This window comes from Tursiops truncatus, chromosome 3 (genome assembly GCF_011762595.2).
Source record: "Tursiops truncatus isolate mTurTru1 chromosome 3, mTurTru1.mat.Y, whole genome shotgun sequence".
NCBI classification, from domain to species: Eukaryota; Metazoa; Chordata; class Mammalia; order Artiodactyla; family Delphinidae; genus Tursiops; species Tursiops truncatus.
In genome coordinates, this window is record NC_047036.1 from 154,107,387 (window position 1) to 154,128,333 (window position 20,947).

General features: G+C 41.7%; 1 protein-coding gene and 1 pseudogene across 1 annotated transcript in view; both read right to left on the bottom strand.

Moving 5' to 3' along the window:
* CANX (calnexin) overlaps positions 1-12,040 on the bottom strand; it is a 32,325-nt gene extending 20,285 nt beyond the window's left edge. The window contains exon 1 of the mRNA XM_004312950.3: positions 11,883-12,040. The gene's annotated coding sequence lies outside the window, so the exon portion shown is untranslated. The remainder of the gene's footprint in view (positions 1-11,882) is intronic.
* A 2,461-nt stretch (positions 12,041-14,501) lies between these two features.
* Positions 14,502-15,068, bottom strand: LOC101330965 (large ribosomal subunit protein uL30 pseudogene; annotated as a pseudogene).
* Positions 15,069-20,947: the final 5,879 nt, after the last annotated feature.

The following is a 20,947-nucleotide window of genomic DNA, read 5'->3' on the forward strand; positions in this document are numbered from 1 at the left end:
CCTGGTGGTCCAGAGGTTAAGACTCCGTGCTCCCGGACTTCCCTGGTGGCACAGTGGTTAAGGATCCGCCTGCCAATGCAGGGGACACGGGTTTGAGCCCTGGTCCGGGAAGATCCCACATGCCGCGGAGCAACTAAGCCAGTGCGCCACAACTACTGAGCCTGCGCTCTAGAGCCCGCAAGCCACAACTACTGAAGCCCACACACTTAGAGCCCGTGCTCCTCAACAAGAGAAGGTACTACAAAGGCCGTGCACCACAACAAAGAGTAGCCCCCTACTCACTGCAACTAGAGAAAGCCCACGTGCAGCAACAAATATCCAACTCAGCCAAAAATAAATAAATTAAAAAAAAAAAAGACCCCGTGCTCCCAACGCAGGGGGCCCAGGTTCGATTCTTAGTCAGGGGACTAGATCCCACACACCACAACTAGGAGTCCGCATGCCGCAACTAAAGATCCCGCATGTCACAACTAATACCCACAACCAAATAAATTAAAAAATAAATATTTTTTAAAAATAAGAAAACCACTCAATTATAAAATGGGCAAAAGATCTGAACAGATACCTCACCAAAGAAGATATTCAGATGGCATATGAAAACATCATTTGCCATTAAGTAACTGCAAATTAAAACAACAATGAGGGCCTTCCCTGGTGGTGCAGTGGTTAAGAGTTTGCCTGCCCATGCAGGGGACACGGGTTCAATCCCTGGTCCAGGAAGATCCCACATCCCGCAGAGCAACTAAGCCCATGCGCCACAACTACTGAGCCTGTGCTCTAGAGCCCTCGAGCCACAGCTACTGAGCCTGCGTGCCACAACTACTGAAGCCCGCGAGCCTAGAGCCCATGCTCTGCAACAAGAGAAGCCACTGCAATGAGAAGCCCGCACACCACAACGAAGAATAACCCCCACTTGCCGCAACTAGAGAAAGCCCGCACGCAGCAATGAAGACCCAACACAGCCAAAGATAAATTTTAAAATATAAATAAAATAAAACAAAACAATGAGATACTACTATACACCTATTCGCATGGCTAAGATTAAAAAAACTGGCAAGGATGTGAAGTAACGGGAACTCTCATTTCACTGCTGGTGAAAATCCAAAATAGTACAGCCACTCTGGAACACAGTTTGGCAATTTCTTACAAATCTAACTATAGACTTACCACAGGATTCAGCAATCATGCTCACAGGTACTTGCCCAACTGATCTGAAAGCTTACAAATGCACAGAAATTCACACACAAATGTTTATAGCAGCTTTATCCATAAGCACCCAAAACTTGAAGAAACCAAAATGTTCTTCAGTAGGGGAATGAATAAACAAACTGTAGTACACCCATACGATGGAATATTGTTCAGAAATTAAAAGATGAGCTATCTAAAATGAATCACTTTGCCATACAGCAGAAATTAACACAACATTGTAAATAAACTATAAACTATACTTCAATTAAAAAAAAAAGAGCTATCAAGCCAAAAAAAGACTTGGATGAATCTTTAATGCCTATTGCTAAGTGAAAGAAGCCAGTCTGAAAAAGTGACATGCTATAGAATTCCAATTAGATCACATTCTGAAAAAGGCAAAACTCTAGATACCAAAAAAAAAAAAAGTCAGTGGTAGTCAGAGGTTTAGGGGAGGGGGTCAGGTTGAATAGGTAAGCACAGGGGACTTTCTTAGGCAGTGAAACCATTCTGTTATGATGCTATAATTATGGATACATGACACTATCCATCTTTCAAATCCCATAAAACTTTATAGCACAAAGAATGAATCTTCATGTATGAAAAAAATTTTTTAATATATTTTTAAAAACTTATTTTATTTATTTATTTTTGGTTACATTGGGTCTTCGTTGCTGCACACAGGCTTTCTCTAGTTGCGGTGAGGGAGGTTACTCTTTGTTGCAGTGCGCAGGTTCCTCATTGTGGTGGCTTCTCTTGTGTGGAGCATGGGACCTAGGTGTGCAGGCTTCAGTAGTTGTCGCACGCAGGCTCAGTAGTTGTGGCTCGCGGGCTCTAGAGCACAGGCACAGCAGTTGTGGCACACTGGCTTAGTTGCTCGGTGGCATGTGGGATCTTCCCGGACCAGGGCTCGAACCTGTGCCCCCTGCACTGGCAGGTGGATCCTTAACCACTGCACCACCAGGGAAGCCCCATGTATGAAAATTTTAAAAAATCATTGAAGAGGTTGAGTGATCCAAGGATGGCACACAGGATGTGACAAAACAATCTAACTGTATTACAAACATACAAAACAACCTCACTGAATGGGGTGGAGGGAAAAGATGTTAACCTAAGTAACTCTGGAAATGAGTGGAGTCTGTAAAACCAGACTGTACAAAAGCACTGCTCAAGTTGAGTAAGTTGTTTCACATGAATATACAGGTTAAGAATTCGGATACTGCTATATATGTATATCAAAATTTAACAACTAAATAAATGGATTGTGGGAGCCACTTTCAGTGTTGGGTGTGTGAATTTTACAGATAAGCAAGGGAAAGAGGCTAAAATAATCCTCATGGTAATGGGCGAGAGAGACTATAGTATGAATTCATGTTTATCTTAATATACAGAGGATTACACAGAGAAGTATTTATAGATACGTGCATATATACCAGTTAGTATACACACATATATTTCCTTGCTCTGTCAGCTAAGAGGGCATACAAGAAACTGCTACACCCCAGTAGCAATAAATACACCTAGTAGCAAGGATCTTGGTTTCCAATATCATCTCGAATAAAAGGAAACAGTGTTCCTTGGCTGACTCTAGGATTAGGGCAGGAAATATACAAGACGAGCCTGGAGCATCTTGTGGTGCCCAAAAGGGAAGTGTTCAAAACAAAAACAGAACACCCACAGTGATGGGGGCTATGTCAAAAGAACACAAGAAAAAGCAATGGCCAAAGCTGGAACAATACAAGCAACAAAATAAGTGGTACTGGATTATACCTCAAATTATAAAATAAATGCCCATGAATCTACACAATACAAATATATTATTGAGTAAATAAATAAATGAGGAAGAGACAAATTTCCCATGAAGAAATATTCCAAGTAACAGATGTAGATACTCCACTGTGAAGGAGGTGGAACGTAACCCCCCACTCCTTACGTGTGGGCTACACATAGTGATACTGATATCCTTCCAAAGAGCACAGTATGGAAAGGGGGAAAAACAAGAACTTTACAGTGGAGAAACCTAGCAAACACTACCTCAGCCAGCTGATCAAGGTCAACATCCAAAGTAATAGGTCATGTTGATAGTATGTACCCTTGATAAAATATGATGAAAACAGTACTTTAACCTCTGTGGTCTTCTTCCCAAAAATCCATATTCCCTCTCGTCATGAGAAAAACATCAAAGAAATCCCAACAGAGGGACATGCTACAAAATAATCTGACCAGTAGTCCTCAAAATATGTCAAGGTCATCAAAAAACAAAGAAAATCTAAAAAACTGTCACAGCCAAGAGAAGCTTAAGGAGACATGATGACTAATGTAGTGTGGTATCATGGAACAGAAAAAGGGCAGCAAGTAAAAACAAAGGAAATCTGAATTAAATATGGGCTTTAGTTGGTAATTATTTATCAATATTGGTTCGTTAATTATAATAAACGTACTATACTAATGTTGTTAATAATGGCAGAAACTGGGTATGGGTTATATGGGAATACTCTGTACTATCTTTATAATCTTTTTGTAGATCCAAAACTATTCTGTAAAAATTTTTTTTTAAAAAAGATGTTCCATTATTATGCACCAAATGTGATTGATTTGCCAAAAACCAGTTATTGGCAGAATCAGGATCAGAGGCCAAGTCTCCTGTCTCCCAATACCTTACTTGGTAATTCTATACTGGTTTTGTCTTAGAAACACAAAATAATTTTTCACATTTTAGTGTCTAAAAAGATTTCAGAAGCTTTTTTCTCCCTTTAAAACCCTTCATTTGGGGACTTCCTTGGTAGCACACTGGTTAAGACTCCATGCTCCCAATGCAGGGGGCCCAGGTTCAATCCCTGATCAGGGAACTAGATCCCACATGCATGCCACAACTAAGAGTTCGCATGCCACAACTAAGGAGCCCACCTGCTGCACATAAGACCGGGCACAACCAAATAAAAATAAATAAATATTAAAAAAAAAAACCCTCTTCATTTGTCTTAACATTTACAGACTCCTAAGCAGAGAGCGTATTTCTCTGTTGTCACCCACTATTTCTAGGATTATCAATAGGAAATACGTAACAAGTAGCTCAGCAACAAAGCAATAATGCTTTTAAAAAACAAATAGCACATCTCCCCCACCCCCAACTTGCCCAAAGCCACAGAGCAAGTGATTCCTAGATCCAGAATGCTCAGGAATAAAAGTGAATAAAGAAATTAGGTACCTTTAAACCGAGTAACTTTCCAGCAGTAAATAAACATTTACTACATTTTCTAAGTCTCTTCTACTTCACAGTTCATGCTCACTAAGCTACATTAGCTCTTCTAGTACAAGATTTCTCATATTCCTGAATGCCATTATAGCAGTTTCTCCCATACTTTTACTTTCTGCTTGAAAGCCATCATTTTCTTGGAGCACTTCATTTCCTGGTTTTCTTCCAAGAGCCATTTTCTCGCTCTAATTTTTTTATCACTGCAAGACCGTTACTCTACAGCAGTGCCCCTTTGAGCTAGGGTGCAAATGCTGGGTGGATGTCTAACTCATGACTAAGCTACTTAATGCCACAAACTGTCCCACAGTAGGCCCATTTAAATTCCTGTCTTGGCCAAATTACAAATTACTTACAGGCATAGACCTCCAGAAGAGCCAGCAATTAAAAATCAAAACCACGAACAAGAAAATCTTTTAATATTTATGAGTCTACTGAAGTGAACTTTTCTTTAAAATACCTTAAGTTATATGTAAATGTGAGTTTTTAACTAGAGCAAAGCCTAAGTCAATAAAACCAATACTATGAGGGCCAACACTATATAGTCCAAGTTCTGATTTCTGTTGATCCAGAACTGATCTACAAATAAAACTTACAATTTCTAGGTTCTAGAGAAGTGAACAGACTGCACTTCCTTCAAATACTCATCAATAAATCTCTCAACTGGACTTTATCTTTTTTTTTTTTTTTTTTTGGCCGCACTGCACAGCTTGCAGGACCTTTGTTCCCCCACCAGGGATCGAACCCAGGCCCCAGCAGTGAAAGCACTGAGTCCTAACCACTGGACCACCAGTGAATTCTCTCAACTGGACTTTTAATAAATGCTGGGTGGCAGAGTTCAAGACTGTTTTCTGGCAGTCACAAGACTGAACTGTCGGAATTCTGCGTTACAAAGGGTTAAAGGAGAATATATATGATGCCCATCAGAAAACCCAGCACATGTTAGAAACTAAATGAATGTTTGCTGATAGTGGTCAATTCCATGAGTGTCAACTAGTTACTAAGGATTAAAAAAAAAAAAGTCTCTGACCTTCAGGATCAATCTATATAGGGTGTCCTTAAAGTCTGGAAACATAAAAAGTATTTGCCCATGTTTTCAGAGTTTATGAATATTCTGTAGTATTAGTTCTATTAATCAAATGTTGGGGGTTTTGGGGGGATAATACCAAAATAAACTCATAACCTTTTATCTAACTAGGAAAAAAATGTGCATAGGTATGTTAGTACTACTTAACGCTCTAGCTTGAGTATTTTCCTTCTATTAAAAAAAAAGTCAAACAAGTAAAAATTTCAAAAATGAATTAGTGTCATGATAAAATTGCACATAACTATGTACACACAAGGGCATATAAAACCTGGAGAAATCTGAATAAGGTCTTTAAACTGTACCAGTGCAATTTTTTCCTAGTTTTGATATTTTACAATAGTTATCTATCTATACTACTATTGGGGGAAGCTGGGTGATGGGTACAAGAGACCTCTCTGTACTATTTTGCAACTTTCCGTGGGTCTATAATTATTTCAAAATTAAAATCTTCTTTTAAAAAATTTATTACTGGATCAGTATAGATGGTTCTTTAGACTTGATCAAAGTTGTCTAGAAAACAGCTTTAAATTCTAAAGCACAGAAGTACAGAGGAAGACTCAGAAATGAGTTGGATTAGAAATATGAACCCCTTACTCCCTTCCTTCCAGTTAATAAGTGTTTTGTTTTTAATAATAAAATATAATTATCAACCTATATCCAAGTCAGAGAAGCTCTACCCTCTGGGATCACATAGACAAACGTACACAAAGCCAAGAAAACAGGAGCTAAACACATGCACATTTGTAATATATATTTATAAATAATATAAATGATTTCTGACTTGCTTCTCAGTTTCCCAAGGACAGAGCAAAAAGCCCAGTTCTCAAAATCTGAGTCAGAAGGATTTTTCAAGAGAAACTAATCTACTCACTTTTAATGTTTCAGTTCACTCTTTTAACTTTTCAAAGAGTGAATTTATCTTGAATTCTAGAGATGGAAGTTTTCTATCTTAAAAACTGATGATTCAGAAAATGAACTCCTTATACAAAAGGCAGTATGGTATATGTGATGGTGTAAACTGTCAAGTCAGAGAAAGCTGGGTTCTAGACTTTCCTGATCCTCTTTGTGGCCTTGGTCAGCTTACTGAATTTCCATGAGTCTTTCTTCCCTATTTTATAATGTAGCTAGTAGTATTAGTGACTCGAAGGCTTGCTGTGAAAATATAAAAAGATAATACAAAGTCTATCAGAGTCCAGTACTTCATAGGAGTTCCCAAATGGTTTATTCTTTGATACAAAATTAGTACAACCACAGTGAATACATTTTCAATTCCCAGAATGGGCCAAAAGGTGTAACTGTGCCCGTACACCTCCTATATTTCAACAAAGCTGAATGATTTTATGTAACAAGAAACACTAGCTTTCCTCTGATTATACTCTATGATTTCGTCTTTAACTCTTCCTTGCAACGGTGTATATACAATTATAGCATTTGGACAGGGAAATATCCCTATTTATCTGTGATTTTCTTTTTTCCTGCTCTTCCACCAATTTTCTTTATGAATTCTCCCAAATTTAACTTATTTTTGGTTAATGATAATTCTGCTCTCAACACACATTCTAAAAAAAGTCCATATTATTTTACTATACACATTTAATAATGTACATGAGACTTCAACTGAACACAAAATATTCTATTTAATGGAAACAAATTTTAACAAATCCAAAATTGATCAACTTTAGGAATGGGCAAACACTAAAGAAATATTACATTTGTCACCTCTCATTGGCAGAATCTTTATGCTCAGTAAGGGTCCATTCAGAAAAAAAAACTTTAAAACAAAGGGAGGCTCAAATTATTTTAAAATTAAATTTAAACTTTAATATTTTCAAGTTAGTCTAGTTTTGCATCTATTTTCTTAAAAGATACCGGTCTACGGTTTTCTTATGAAGTCTTTGTCTGGTTTTGGTATCAGGGTAATATTGGCCTCATAGAATGAGTTGGAAAGTGTTCTCTCTTGTATTTTTGGAAGAGTTTGTGAAGGACTAGCGTTAATTCTTCCCTATTTGGTAGAATTCACCAGTGAAGCCATTTGGTTCTGGGCTTTTCTTTGTAAGACTTTGTTTCTTAAAAGTAGTTAGGAAATTTCACCTCTAATTCCTTTAATCCATGAGAAATTAGAAAGAGGAACAGAAGGAATCCCACAGAAGGGATTATTTGTCTCAAGAGGGCTGAGGAAGTTCCTTTCTATTCCTAGTTTGTTGAGTGCTTCTATCACGAAAGGGTGTTGCACTTTATCGACTGCAATGATCATGCGGTTTTTGTCCTTTATTAATGCAGTATATTACATTCTTTATTATAGTTTGGTGAACCAACCTTACATTTCTGGGATAAATCCCACTTGGTTGTGGTGTATAATTTTTTTTTTTAATTTTTAAATTTTATTTATTTACTTTTGGCTGCACTGGGTCTTCGTTGCTGCACGCGGACTTTCTCTAGCTGCGGCAAGTGGAGGCTACTCTGTTGCAGTGCGCAGGCTTCTCATTGCTGTGGCTTCTCGTTGCAGAGCACAGGCTCTAGGTGCTCGGGCTTCAGAAGCTGTGGCACTCAGGCTCAGTAATTGTGGCGCACAGGCTTAGCTGCTCCGCGGCATGTGGGATCCTCCCAGACCAGGGCTCGAACCCGTGTCCCCTGCATTGGCAGGCAGATTCTTAACCACTGCGCCACCAGGGAAGCCCTATAATTCTATATGTTGCTGGATCCCATTTGCTAGCATTTTGAGGATTTTTTGCATCTATTTTCTTAAGGGATACTGTTCTATGTTTTTCTTTTCCTGTGAAGTCTGTCTGGTTTTGGTATCATGGTAATATTGGCTTCATAGAATGAGTTGGGAAGTGTTCCCTCTTCTATTTTTTAGAAGGGTTTGTGAAGGATTGGTGTTAAAACCATTTGGTTCGGGGCTTTCCTTTGTGGAATTTTACCTCTTAAAAGTAGTTAGGAAATTTCACCTCTAATTCCTTTGATCCACGAGAAATTAGAAAGAAGAACAGAAGAAGTGGCCTAGCTGGTGTTCTAGGTTTCTGGGGGGGGGGGGGGAAAGATTTTTATTTTTTGGCCATGCCACATGGCTTGTGGGATCTTAGTCCCCCGACCAGGGATCGAACCCCGGCCCCCTGCAGTGGAAGAGCCAAGTCCTAACCACTGGACTGCCAGGGAATTCCCAAAAGTGATTTTTTTTTAAAAGGCAGTGTGTAATAAAAAATGAGGCAGTCTTTCTTTCATGTAGGCTATCCATTCATCTATTAATATACCCTTTTATTTTTTAAATATGTTTATTTATTTATTTATTTTGGCTGCGCCAGGTCTTAGTTGCAGCACGCAGAATCTTCGCTGCGGCATGCGGGATCTTTTAGTTGTGGCATGCATGTGGGATCTAGTTCCCTGACCAGGGATCAAACCCGGGCTCCCTGCATTGGGAGCACAGAGTCTTAATCAATGGACCACCACGGAAGTCCCAATATACCCTTTAAAAATGTTAAGTCTTACCTTAGGTTGTCTAATTTAACCCTCAGAAGAACCCCAGGAAGTTCTATCATCCCCATGTGACACATGACAAAACTAAGGCTAAGAGAAGTTACATAAGCTGTCCAAGGTCACAGTTAGGCGTAGAACATAGAATAGTGTTATGAGCAGGAACTCAGAAGTCACAATCCCTAATCAGCTACTTAATAACTTCAGGGCCTCAGTTTCTTCATCTCTAAAATGAGAATAACAACACTATGTACTTCTTAGGATTGTTATATAAACAAAATGCATGTTAAGTGTTTATGTCAGTACTTGGCTTACAGTAAATGCAACATTAGCAGTGATTTCTACTATTACTAGGTATTGCCCAGTGACACCATTTAAGTTTTGATGGTTCTAAAACGCTGAGTTTTAAGGCAATAAGAAATTTGAAGTCTTAGATTGAAAAGGAACCACTTAAAAGGAATTTGATTCCAGTCGCAGATAACCATTTTAATACTACTACTTTCTGTCCCTCTGATATTACTACATGTGCATCTAGTCAAAATATAGAAGCACTTAAAGGGGGAAAAAAGTACATAAAATTCAAAGTGGTCTTTATTGTAAATGATCATCCACTTAAAAACAGATATATACTACTGCCTAGTTTACAGTTTTGAATTTTGCTTTTCACTGACAGGAACATTAAAATCTATTTTTCCATAGCACTTTCTTTTCTCCTATAAACTAAGTAGGTTTAAGATGTGGATACGAAAACATTGCTGAAGATTCTAAATTATTTAAAAAACAAAATTCTCCAAATAATTTTCACAGCGCACAGTTAAGCTTAATTTAAAGGCACATCTGTTTTAGTTAACAAAGCATTCAACATACACTTTACTGACAAAGTTCTACGGTAAGCTATATAGGTTATAACTATGTTCAGGCACTTTTATTATTTCCTAGGAGTTGTTATGAGCTGCCAATTCTTCTATATGCACAGTTCACTATGCCATTCAAAGTAATTTCATGTTCACCATCTTATTTGTCCCTCCTGGTAAGGTATCCAGGGCACTCTTCATTCCCATTTTAAAGAGGTGGAAACCAATGTAGTTCATTAAGCTAGTTACCATGCTGGGCCTGGAATTCAAGTCTCTTGAGCCTGCATTTATGCTTACCAACTGTCACTTCATCCCCGTAAGCTATCTCTCAGGGCAAAGTGAACTCTGTAACTGAAAGGATGCAAGAGCATGATTGCCAAAACTGCAGCAACAACTTCCGTCAAAACGTTTACCCCTCGAGGTCCTTGAAAGATAATGTGCTGGTTGAAACTGCTGAGTTAAGATAGTAAGGTAGGGAGGGATGCTAACACCCATTATCAGATAGGTCAGAAAATTTGTTTGTTGTGCGACACATTTACTCCAATACAAAGTTCATTCTGGCCATCTCATAATCCAGTTCCCCCGCTTATTTGCTTGTGTACCCTGGGTGGTGCACAGAACTCCCCACACCATCTTTTACCTCTGCTCTAACTATAGCAAATGTACAATTCAGCAGTGATTTTACTCATGGCCCTTAAACAGCACTGTCAAAAGACTGAGATACAGAATGATTTTAAGATCAATACAGTTCCTCCCTTAAAAGAAACTAAACCAAAACAAATCAAATCCTCCCAACCCACCAACTCTACTTATTAAAAAATTAAGCAAAATGTTCCATTTCTTAAATTAGAGGTAAAGAGCCTAACTGTGGCTCACCTTTGTCCTCCCAACCTTTTAATATTCAGCTCAGTTTAACTTCCTTCAGCCAGCATTCACTTGTGTCATGCCCAGCAGTTAATCCACTAAATCAGTTTCTTCCTCTATCTCCATAAATGTGACTTTAGGTCCCAGGGCTTAATCAACTCAAAAAGTAGGATGCTGGTGTAGTGGACCAACATCATTCAGACCATAACAATTTATTTCAATCGTTTATCAAGCAGTTAAAGTCCTTTTTTATACACAATTTAATTCTAACAACTCCACCAGGTATTATACCCATTATTTGGAGAGAACTGGGGCACAAAGGGGAAGTAAACTGTCCAAGTTCACATAGCAACAAACTGCTGATGAATGACTTGAATCAGGGCTTACCCTTAACAACTACACCAAATCTGCCTCAACAGTAATTCCAACGTGATCATAAAATTAATCGCATGACCTTGAGCCAATCATTCAGAGCTCTGGGCCTCAGTTTCCTCCACTATAAAACAACCTGCCCACAGAGAGCTTTTGGGAGCTTTCCTGCTTTAAAAATCCTGTGAATTTACTAGTTTACTTACTCCCCATCCCCGAATAGATGTAAATGTTAGGACTGAAATTTTTCAACCACTGCGTGTTCTAGCACATTCTCCATACTCGTCAGGCTACCAGAGTCCAGTCTTCACTTTGTGGTTTTAATTTTCAAATACTGAACCTGTAATGCTAATCCTAAACATTCTCTCTCGGCCCACTATCACCCTTCCCCACTACTAGGGATACCGACTAGGCCCGGTCCTATTCCAGACCTTTACCCGGTTACACCAGAACACCTCGCAGCTTCACAAGCAGCCAACAACAGGCTTAAGAAAGCCCTAGAAGCAAAGCCAGAAAGAGAAGTTAGCTTTCCCAGAGGTCAAGAGAGGATCTAGGGCACCTGCCACGCCTCCCGACCCCGCCGGCGCGGCTTGGGCCTGGCTACCCAACTCAGGCGGCCCAGGTTCGGGCCTCGCCCTTCATGGCCCGAGCGTCCGCCTGGGCCTGAGCTCTCGAAACCCAGCCGGACCCCTCGGCCCCGGCCACGCCCGGCTCCTCGGGCCCTCGGACGCGGCGCCGCGTACCCAGGCCCCCAGGGGTCCTCACAGGCCCGAGAACACGAGCAGGCCTCCCGTCTCACCTCGAGCCTCAGGGGGACCGCCGGCGGCGCCGCGTCTCCTCCCGCCCGCACACCCGGCCCCGCGCTGCAGTAAAGACAGCGGCTGAGGCAGCACAACCGTCACGTGCTGCTGAACCAAGAGGCCTTGACTACCGCGACCGCCGCGCGAGCGAGCCCCACTGCACGAAGCCCGGCCCTGCGTCCGCCCCTCGCTCCTGAGTAGCTGCGGCCAGCGCTAAATCCCGCCCCCCCGCGCAAGCTCCGGGATTCGGTTGGTCGATGAGACCATCGCTCTTTTCACTTTCCCATACGCCCCCTAGGGCTATTCTTCGTGGAGAGTGGGGATTGGCTGGGAGTGAGGCAGGAAGTGGCCGTTGGTTGGGCGGGAGAGAAGGGGTCGGGCTGCGGCGGAATGGAGTACCGCCCAGGGCGCGCGCCCTGAGGCGGGGCCGGCCGGGCCGGCCGGGCCGGCGTTCCCGCGCCGTGTTGCCTTCGTTCCTTACTGGGCCTGCTGCCCGGCGTTGCATCCCAGTCTCTGTGGTTCCGACCCCTCCTGGGCCTGGACCCGGGTCTCGGGGTCTGGCATCCCGTTTCCTTCTCTGGAGGGGCAAATGGCAGCTGGCAAGAAGGGGTGGGAAGTCCGGTGAGATATCGGGAAGGGCCTGGTCCCCAGTGCAGCGAGTGCGCGGCGCTGACGGAACCCGTCACGGCTCCTTAAGTCAGGCCTGAGGTCGACTGCACCACGCTGTGTAACCAGGCGCCACCGTTCCTGCAGAGTCACTGCTCTGGGCCCAGCAGCCTGAGGCCACCCTGTTACCCAACATCAAATACAGTCCAGAACACTACCCTCCAAGGTTATTTCAACTTTCAATTTGTGATGTTTCCTTAAGTAACATTAGACAAAGAGGGCACAAAGACACACTGACAACAGGATTGAAAGAAAAGGATGGTGCAATGGAAAAATTTCAAACACACCACAATTTTTGTAACTCACTTTTAGCACATCTTCAGTTTTCAGTATACTGAGAACCTCAGAAAATGGAAGTGGTCTATGGTTTTTCTAGACCTTTATAGGTCCTGGTCTCTGTCTTCCATTTGTTTGGATACGGCTGAATGCTAGGCTGGGAAAAACTAGACTCAGTAGGTGTATCAACTACCCCAGGAGCCAGCTTTATTCCCTCCTGCCATCTGGAAGGGAAAATGAGAAGTCAAGAGTTTGGTGTTTGCATGAGTTTAGTATTCTCCAACTCTCACCCCCCAAATTTGTGTTAAGAGCATTTGCTTCCTTTTTACGTGGGGAAGTGGATATTCGAGGCAAAATGATGTTCTGGATGTCACAGGTTCCAAACAATGAGCTTAAAATGTAGTTACAGGAACTGTATGTGACCAAAAGAGCTACTGCAGCAAAGGTAACTGCTAAAACATGGTGGTACTAAAGAGAATTTAATGGGATTTTGAGTTGGGAGGAACTGCTTTCATCTAGAATGGACAGGGAAATAGGTAAGACTTGAGCTGGCCCTGGTAGGATATGCAGGATTTCTATAGGTGGAGACTTGGAGAAAGGCTTCTTTGGATGAGGGAATGGCATATGCAAAGGCAGGGAAATGGGTATTGTGTTTGGGGACACCATGTATGAGAGTATTTTGGCTGGAGAAAGGTGTTCAAGAAAGTAATAGGAGATCGGTCAGCTCCAGAGTTGGGTTAGGACCTAGCCAAGGAGTCTGTAGAGAGATAGTTTAAATTCTAGGTTTGGGTTATGATTTAGATATTTAGGGAAGCTTTTTTTTTTTTTTTGGCCACACCACGTGGTATGCAGGATCCTAGTTCCCCAACCAGGGATCAAACCTGCCCCAGCAGTGAAAAAGCCGAGTCCTAACCACTGGACTGCCAGGGGATTCCCTAGGGAAGCATTATTTTAATATTATTCCAGGGCGCAGTGGATAAGAATCTGCCTGCCAATGCAGGGGACACAGGTTTGATCCCTGGTCCGGGAAGATCCCATATGCCAAGGAGCAACTAAGCCTGCGTACCACAACTACTGAAGCACGTGTGCCTACAGCCCGTGCTCTGCAACAAGAGGAGCCACCGCATGGAGAAGCCCGCATGCCGCCACTATGAGGCTGGTTAGGAAGCCACTTCTTGAAGTTGATTAAAGGGCAGAATTAGGGAATGACAGAGTGTATAGGAACAAAAGCATTAAATGTTGATGCTGAAGAATGCTCCACTGGATTCAGGAGGCTAGGGAAAGAGAAGAACCAAAGGCAACGATGAGAGTATGAGCCTGAGTGACTGGTGGTAAAGTATAGAGCCCCTAAAAAAAAGGGAATTCAGGTTTAGCTGATCCTGGGAATCCTGGGTCTGGGCCCAAGACAGAGCAGGACTGTAGGTCCTGCCAAGAATCTTGGAATTCTAGGGGTTTTTCTGCTAAAGCATAATGTTCTTGAAAAGAAGTTGCGGACAAATCCCTGCAGAATGAGTTTTTAATTTTTTTATAGTCTGAAATCAGTCACTGTTTATTAACTGACCAGATTACAAAAATAATCATGGTAGACACACCTCAGTTCATCCATCTAATAAGCCTGTTAGATCTGTTGATCTGGGCTCCCGGAGAAGGTAATTTGAAGGGCCACAGGAAGCCCTTCAAATTAGATCCTCCATGTAGATGATGCCATATTTACCAAGGGATGGAGCAAAGTGTTATCTGTCAGGGCAATTCTCTTCTTGTTGATTTTGCCATAACAATAATTGTAGATGCATTCATTTTCTGACTTCAGGTTCAGGTACCCCCATGAAATATGTGGTTCCACATTCCTCAAATCTTAACTGAAGCCTTGCTGAGCTTAACAAAGGTGCCGTGGAAGATGCAGCGAAAACGAAGAAGCTGTAACACCTTTCAGATCTCTGGGCTCACACCACTGATACCTGTGATCCTGATGAGGAATGCCCATTTGGGTCCAGCAGGTACACCAAACTTGCCCGCTTTTCTTGTCATCCTTTCCTTCTGAATCTCAGTTCTATCTGCCTATATTCCTTGTGACAGTGATTAGCTTTTTCATAGATAAGCTTCTTCCTTGCGTTTTGAAGCATCTTTTGGGCAAACTTCTTTCTCAGGCACTCGATCTCAGGCTCTGTAAAATCCCTCCACTTGTTTCTTAAGGCTTTTCCTTCTATTCTACACCCACCATGGTTCCAGTTGGAAAAAGGCATAAGATCTTTTCTTGATAATGCAAAAGGTACTTTGAGGTATTGGAGTATTTCTTTAAAAGAAATAATCATTTTATAATTAGATGTCGAACGTGTGGGAGATTGGGTTGAATGTATTTTGACCTTATAATCTGCAAGATGATTTTCAAAATAAATTATTTATATTCATTTAAAAATGCACACATGGGAACTTCCCTGGTGGTCCAGTGAGTAAGACTCTGCGCTCCCAATGCAAGGGGCCTGGGTTCGATCCCTGGCCGGGGAACTAGATCCCACATGCATGCATGCCACAACTAAGAGTTTGTGTGTTGCAACTAATAGTTCAAATGCTGCAACTAAGAAGCCTGCATGCTGCAACTAAAGATCCTGCATGCTGCAACGAAGATCCTGCGTGCTGCAACTAAGACCCAGAGCAACCAAAATGAATAAATTTAAAAAAAACTTTAAAAAATAAAATAAAAATAAAATAAAAATGCACATATGCTTTGGCCCAGCAATTCTACTCCTGGGAATATATCTGTATCTATATCTAGGTTTGATAGAATATTCACATGATGTACTTGTATTTAAAAATATACACGGGCTTCCCTGGTGGCACAGTGGTTGAGAGTCCGCCTGCCGATGCAGGGGACACGGGTTCATGCCCCGGTCTGGGAAGATCCCACATGCCAAGGAGAGGCTAGGCCCTGAACCAGGGCCGCTGAGTCTGTGCGTCCCGAGCCTGTGCTCCGCAACGGGAGAGGACACAACAGTGAGAGGGCCGTGTACCGCCAAAAAAAAAAAAAAAAATATATATATATATATGTATATATATATATATATATATATATATATATATACACAATGATGTGCATTGCAGCATTGTTTGTAGTATCCAAATCCTAGAAACAACCTAACCACCATCATAGAGAACTGGTTAAATAAAATATAGCTCATCCATATAATGGTTCTGCATTGGAAAACTTTCGGTGAACACATATGTATATAGATATGATTGCCAAGATTTAGTGTTATGTGAAAAAGCACTGAGAAAAGTATGTTTCCTTTCATGTTGCAAAGGGAGCTATATTCTCATGGATATAAGCTTGGACAAACAAGCTTTCTGGAAAGATGCAGGAGAAACTGCTAAGAGTGGTTGATGCCCAAGAGGTGGCTAAGACTTTGGATATGGAAAGGAGATATTTTTATAATGCGTATGTTATTTTTTCAGTAAGTAATCAAATTTCTGCTTTTGTGCTTAGATTTTCAAAAAAGATAGAATATATATTAAAAATCCACCATAGGGCTTCCACCGCAAGCCTAGAGCCCATTCTCCGCAACAAGAGAAGCCACCACAGTGAGAAGCCTGAGCACTGCAATGAAGAGTAGCCCCCATTCACTGTGACTAGAGAAAGCCCGTGCGCAGCAATGAAGATCCAACACAGCCAAAAATAAATAAATAAAATAAATTTTTTTAAAAAAGTAATCTTTTGATGTTCCGACTACCTGGTTTTTGTTGCAAAACCCCCTATATATCTTGACTCCTACCTTACCTCTTTGGAGCAGTCACTCTGAGCTATCTGAGAGGCTATCCCCTGGGCTTAAGTCCTCAGCAAGCCCACCAAATAAAACATAATTCTCAACTTTTAGGTTGTGCAATTATATTTTTTCAGTTAACAGACTGCTCTTCAGCCACTGTCACTGGACCTCCTTGTACCTCCTCCTGGGTTCAGATCTCCTGTTTCCTCAACTCCTAGACCCCACATTTTAAAAATTCAACTTTATTGTACAGTTCCATAATTTTGGTAATGTACAGCACATACCATGTAACCACTACATAATGAAGATATAGAACATTTCCATTACACCATAAGTTTCCTCTGAAGTTCCCCGACACCACATATGAGTTCTCTTCTGACACCACTTCTGTCAGTTCAGTTCAATTTTGACACTAACTACCCGGTTAGTTTCAGACACCACAGGTTTAGAGGCTAAGACTGCCCCCACATCAGATGCCCAGCTGCAAATGAGGTGCACAGGCTATCCACATGTCTGCTTGACCAGCTACAAATTTGGGGGTTCCATGACACCCCCCCTTCAGGTTCAGTAATTCAAGAGAATAACTCACAGAACTCAGGAAAGTGCTTTACTTGCTATCACAGGTTTACTAAAAAAGCTACAACTCAGGAACAAATGGAAAAATGCATAGGGCAAGGTATGGATGTGTATGTGTGTGAATGTGCAGAGCTTCTGTACTCTCTCTGGGCATGCAACCTCCCAGCACCTGCATGTGTTGACCAAGCTGCAAGCTCTCTGAACACCATTATTTAGGAGTTTTTATGGAGGTTCCATTAGTAGGCACAGTTGATAAATCGTTGACCATTGGTGATTGTACTCAATCTCCAGTCCCTATCCCCTTCCTAAAGGTCAGAAGTGGAGCTGAAAATCCTACTCCTCTAAATCACTTGGTTTGGTTTCTCTAGCACCCTTATCCTGAATTGATCAAGGGGCCCAGCAATAATCACCTGATTAGCATAAACTCAGGTGTTGTTGGAAGGGGACATCATCATAATGATATGAATGATGATATGATATTCATAATGATATGAATAACAAAAGGCTCTCATCACTCAGGAAATGCCAAGGGTTTTAGAAGCTCTGTGCCAGGAACCCAGAATAAAGACCAAATGTATTTTTTTATTATACCACAGTTTCCTCATATCCATTCCCATTCCGTCCCCACCACCAGCATCAGGCAAAAAATTGATCTGCTTTCTGTTACTATAGAAAAGACTGGTCATTTCTAGAGCTTAATATAAATGCAATTATATAGTATATAGTGTTTTGTGCCTGGCTTATTTCACTCATATTGTTTTGAGATCCTCATCTGTGTTGTAAAATGTATCAGTAATTTGTTGCTTTTAATTGCTGAGTAGTAGTCTATTGTACAAGTATGCCACAGTTTGTTTATCCATTAACCAGGTAATAAGACAACTGGGCTGTTCTCAATTTTTGGCTATATGATATACAACTGCTATGGACATGGTGTACCACTCTTTGTATAGACATATATTTTATTTTTCCCTTAAAACCCAACATTTTCACTTTTTCTTGGTTTACTACCTCAATTAATAGTTACATCTATCCCAAGAAAGACTGTGTAGTAATTTTTTTTGAAATCTTGCGCATGTAAAAGTATCTTTATTCTACCCTCACATAGTTTATTTAACTTTATTGAAATATAATTTACATACCATAAAGTTTTCCCACTGTAAGTGAATGATTCGTTGATTTTTAGTAAATTTATAGAATTGTGCAACCATTACCACAATCGAATTTTAGAATAACTCCACCACCGGACTTCCCTAGTGGTGCAGTGGTTAAGAATCTGCCTGCCAATGCAGGGGACACAGGTTGGAGCCCTGGTCCGGGAAGATCCCACATGCCGCGGAGCAACTAAGCCCATGCAACTCAACTACTGAGCCTGTGCTCTAGAGCCCGTGAGCCACAACTACTGAGCCCGTGTGCCACAACTACTGAAGCCCACGCGCCTAGAGCCCGTGCTCCACAACAAGAGAAGCCACTGCAATGAGAAGCCCGTGCACCACAACTAAAAGTAGCCCCCGCTTGCTGCAACTAGAGAAAGCCTGCGTGCAGCAATTAATACCCTATGCAGCCTAATTAATTAATTTTTTTTAAAAAAAGAATAACTCCACCACCAAAAAGTTCCTTTGTGCCTATTTGTAGTCAACTCCCAACCAACCCAAGGCAACCATAGAACTGCTTTCTCCCACTATTGATCTCCCTTTTCTAGATATTTCACATAAATGGAATCATTATCTGACTTCTTTCACTTAGCATAATGTTTTTGCACTTCATGTTGTAGCATGTATCAAGAATTGATTCTTTTTCCATTATTGAATAATATTACATTGCATAGATATACATTTTGTTTATCCATGGCCACACTGTGCAGCTTCCAGGGATTGAACCCTGGGCCAGGGCAGTGAAAGCGCCGAATCCTAACTACCGGACCACCAGGGAACTCCCTGTATACAAGTCTTCATGTGGACAAGTTTCCATTTGAGTAGTACATAGGAATAGAATTGCTGACTTGTATGCTAAGTTTATGTTTAACTGTTTGACACTACTAAATTGTTTTCCAAATTGGCTGCTGATTTTACATTTCCCATGTAGGAGGATTTGTTTCTCCACATCATCGCCAATAGCCATTTTAGTAGATATAGAGTAGTATCTCACTGTGGTTTGCTTCGGATTCAGTGAGCCCCCCTCTGGCAGTGAAGCTGTTGGTTTGTGCAGCCTCCCCAATTCTGGGACAGCTAGCTTGCTGACCAAGCTCGGGGAATGTTAGCAGCCTCAGACAAGAATGCCACAGACTCTCACTGTTCTAACCAGAGTTCAGAAGTTTTTCATGGATAAATGCTTCTCAATTTCTCATTTACTTATGGTCAATTTCCAGAGCCCTAAATCTTTAAAAAAATCTTTTTTTCCAGTTTCATAATTGTTTTCTGGGGAGAAAATTTGCTGACTACTTTTGGTTGAAAATTTTTTTCTCTGTATGTTTTCGCTGTTTCCTTTCAGCTGTTTTCTGTTTGCTTGCCTTGGTCTCTATGTTTTACATTGCAAGGGTATTTTTGTTTTGTTTTTGTTTTTTGCCTCGTCTGCACATTGGAATTACCTGGAAAGCTTTTAAAATCCTAGTGCCCAAGCTGTACCCCCAGAACATTACATCAGAATCTCTGGGGGAGGGCCCAGCCAGCTGAGAATCAAAATAATTAAATGAACTATAAACCACTGAAAAAGAGAACTGTAAACAAATTTTAAAAAGGAAAAGAAAAGGGCTTCCCTGGTGGCGCAGTGGTTGAGAGTCCGCCTGCCGATGCAGGGGACGCAGGTTCGTGCCCCGGTCTGGGAAGATCCCACATGCTGCAGAGCGGCTGGGCCCGTGAGCCATGGCCGCTGAGCCTGCGCGTCCGGAGCCTGTGCCCCGCAATGGGAGAGGCCACAACAGTGAGAGGCCCGCGTACCGCCAAAAAAAAAAAAAAAGGAAAAGAAAAATAGAATTAATAAGTCTATACCTGTAAAGAAAAAACTCACACTCCTCCTGTGTTGCTTTTTTTTAAAATAAATTTATTTACTTTTTATTTATTTATTTTTGGCTGCGTTGGGTCTTCATTGCTGCGCATGGGCTTTTCTTTAGTTGCAGCGAGTGGGGGCTACTCGTGGTTGCGGTGCGCAGGCTTCTCATTGCGGTGGCTTCTCTTGTTGCAGAGCACGGGCTCTAGGCACGTGGGCTTCAGTAGTTGTGGCTCGCAGGCTCAGTAGTTGTGGCGCACGGGCTTAGTTGCTCCGCGGCATGTGGGCTCTTCCCGGACCAGGGCTCGAACCTGTGTGCCCTGTATTGATAGGTGGATTCTTAACCACTGCACCACCAGGGAAGTCCCCCTCCTGTGTTTCTTCTTTACTGTCACACTACTACCACATTCACATCACTTCCTACACCAGATGTGTGGCAGTTTTCCCCATTGCAAGCAATTCTGTGACACCAGCTGGGTGTCCTACAACTTAACTCTGACACTAGCTACCTGGAGATAGCTAGTGTCAGATCCCACAGGTTAAGGGCTTAGTTCTGTAAGACTGACCCCACTTCACATGCTAATCGCAAGAATTGGATCCTCAGCTTACCCGCAATTTCTGTCCGACTTGGCTATAAATCAGAGGTTTCCATGACTTCCTCCCCCTTGGCTTCGATTATTTGCTAGAACAGCTCACAGAATTCAGAGAAACACTTACATGTATCAGTTTATTAAAGGATATGATAAAGGATACTGATGAGCAGCGAGATGAAGAGATACACAAGGCGAGGTCCGGGAGGGTCCCAA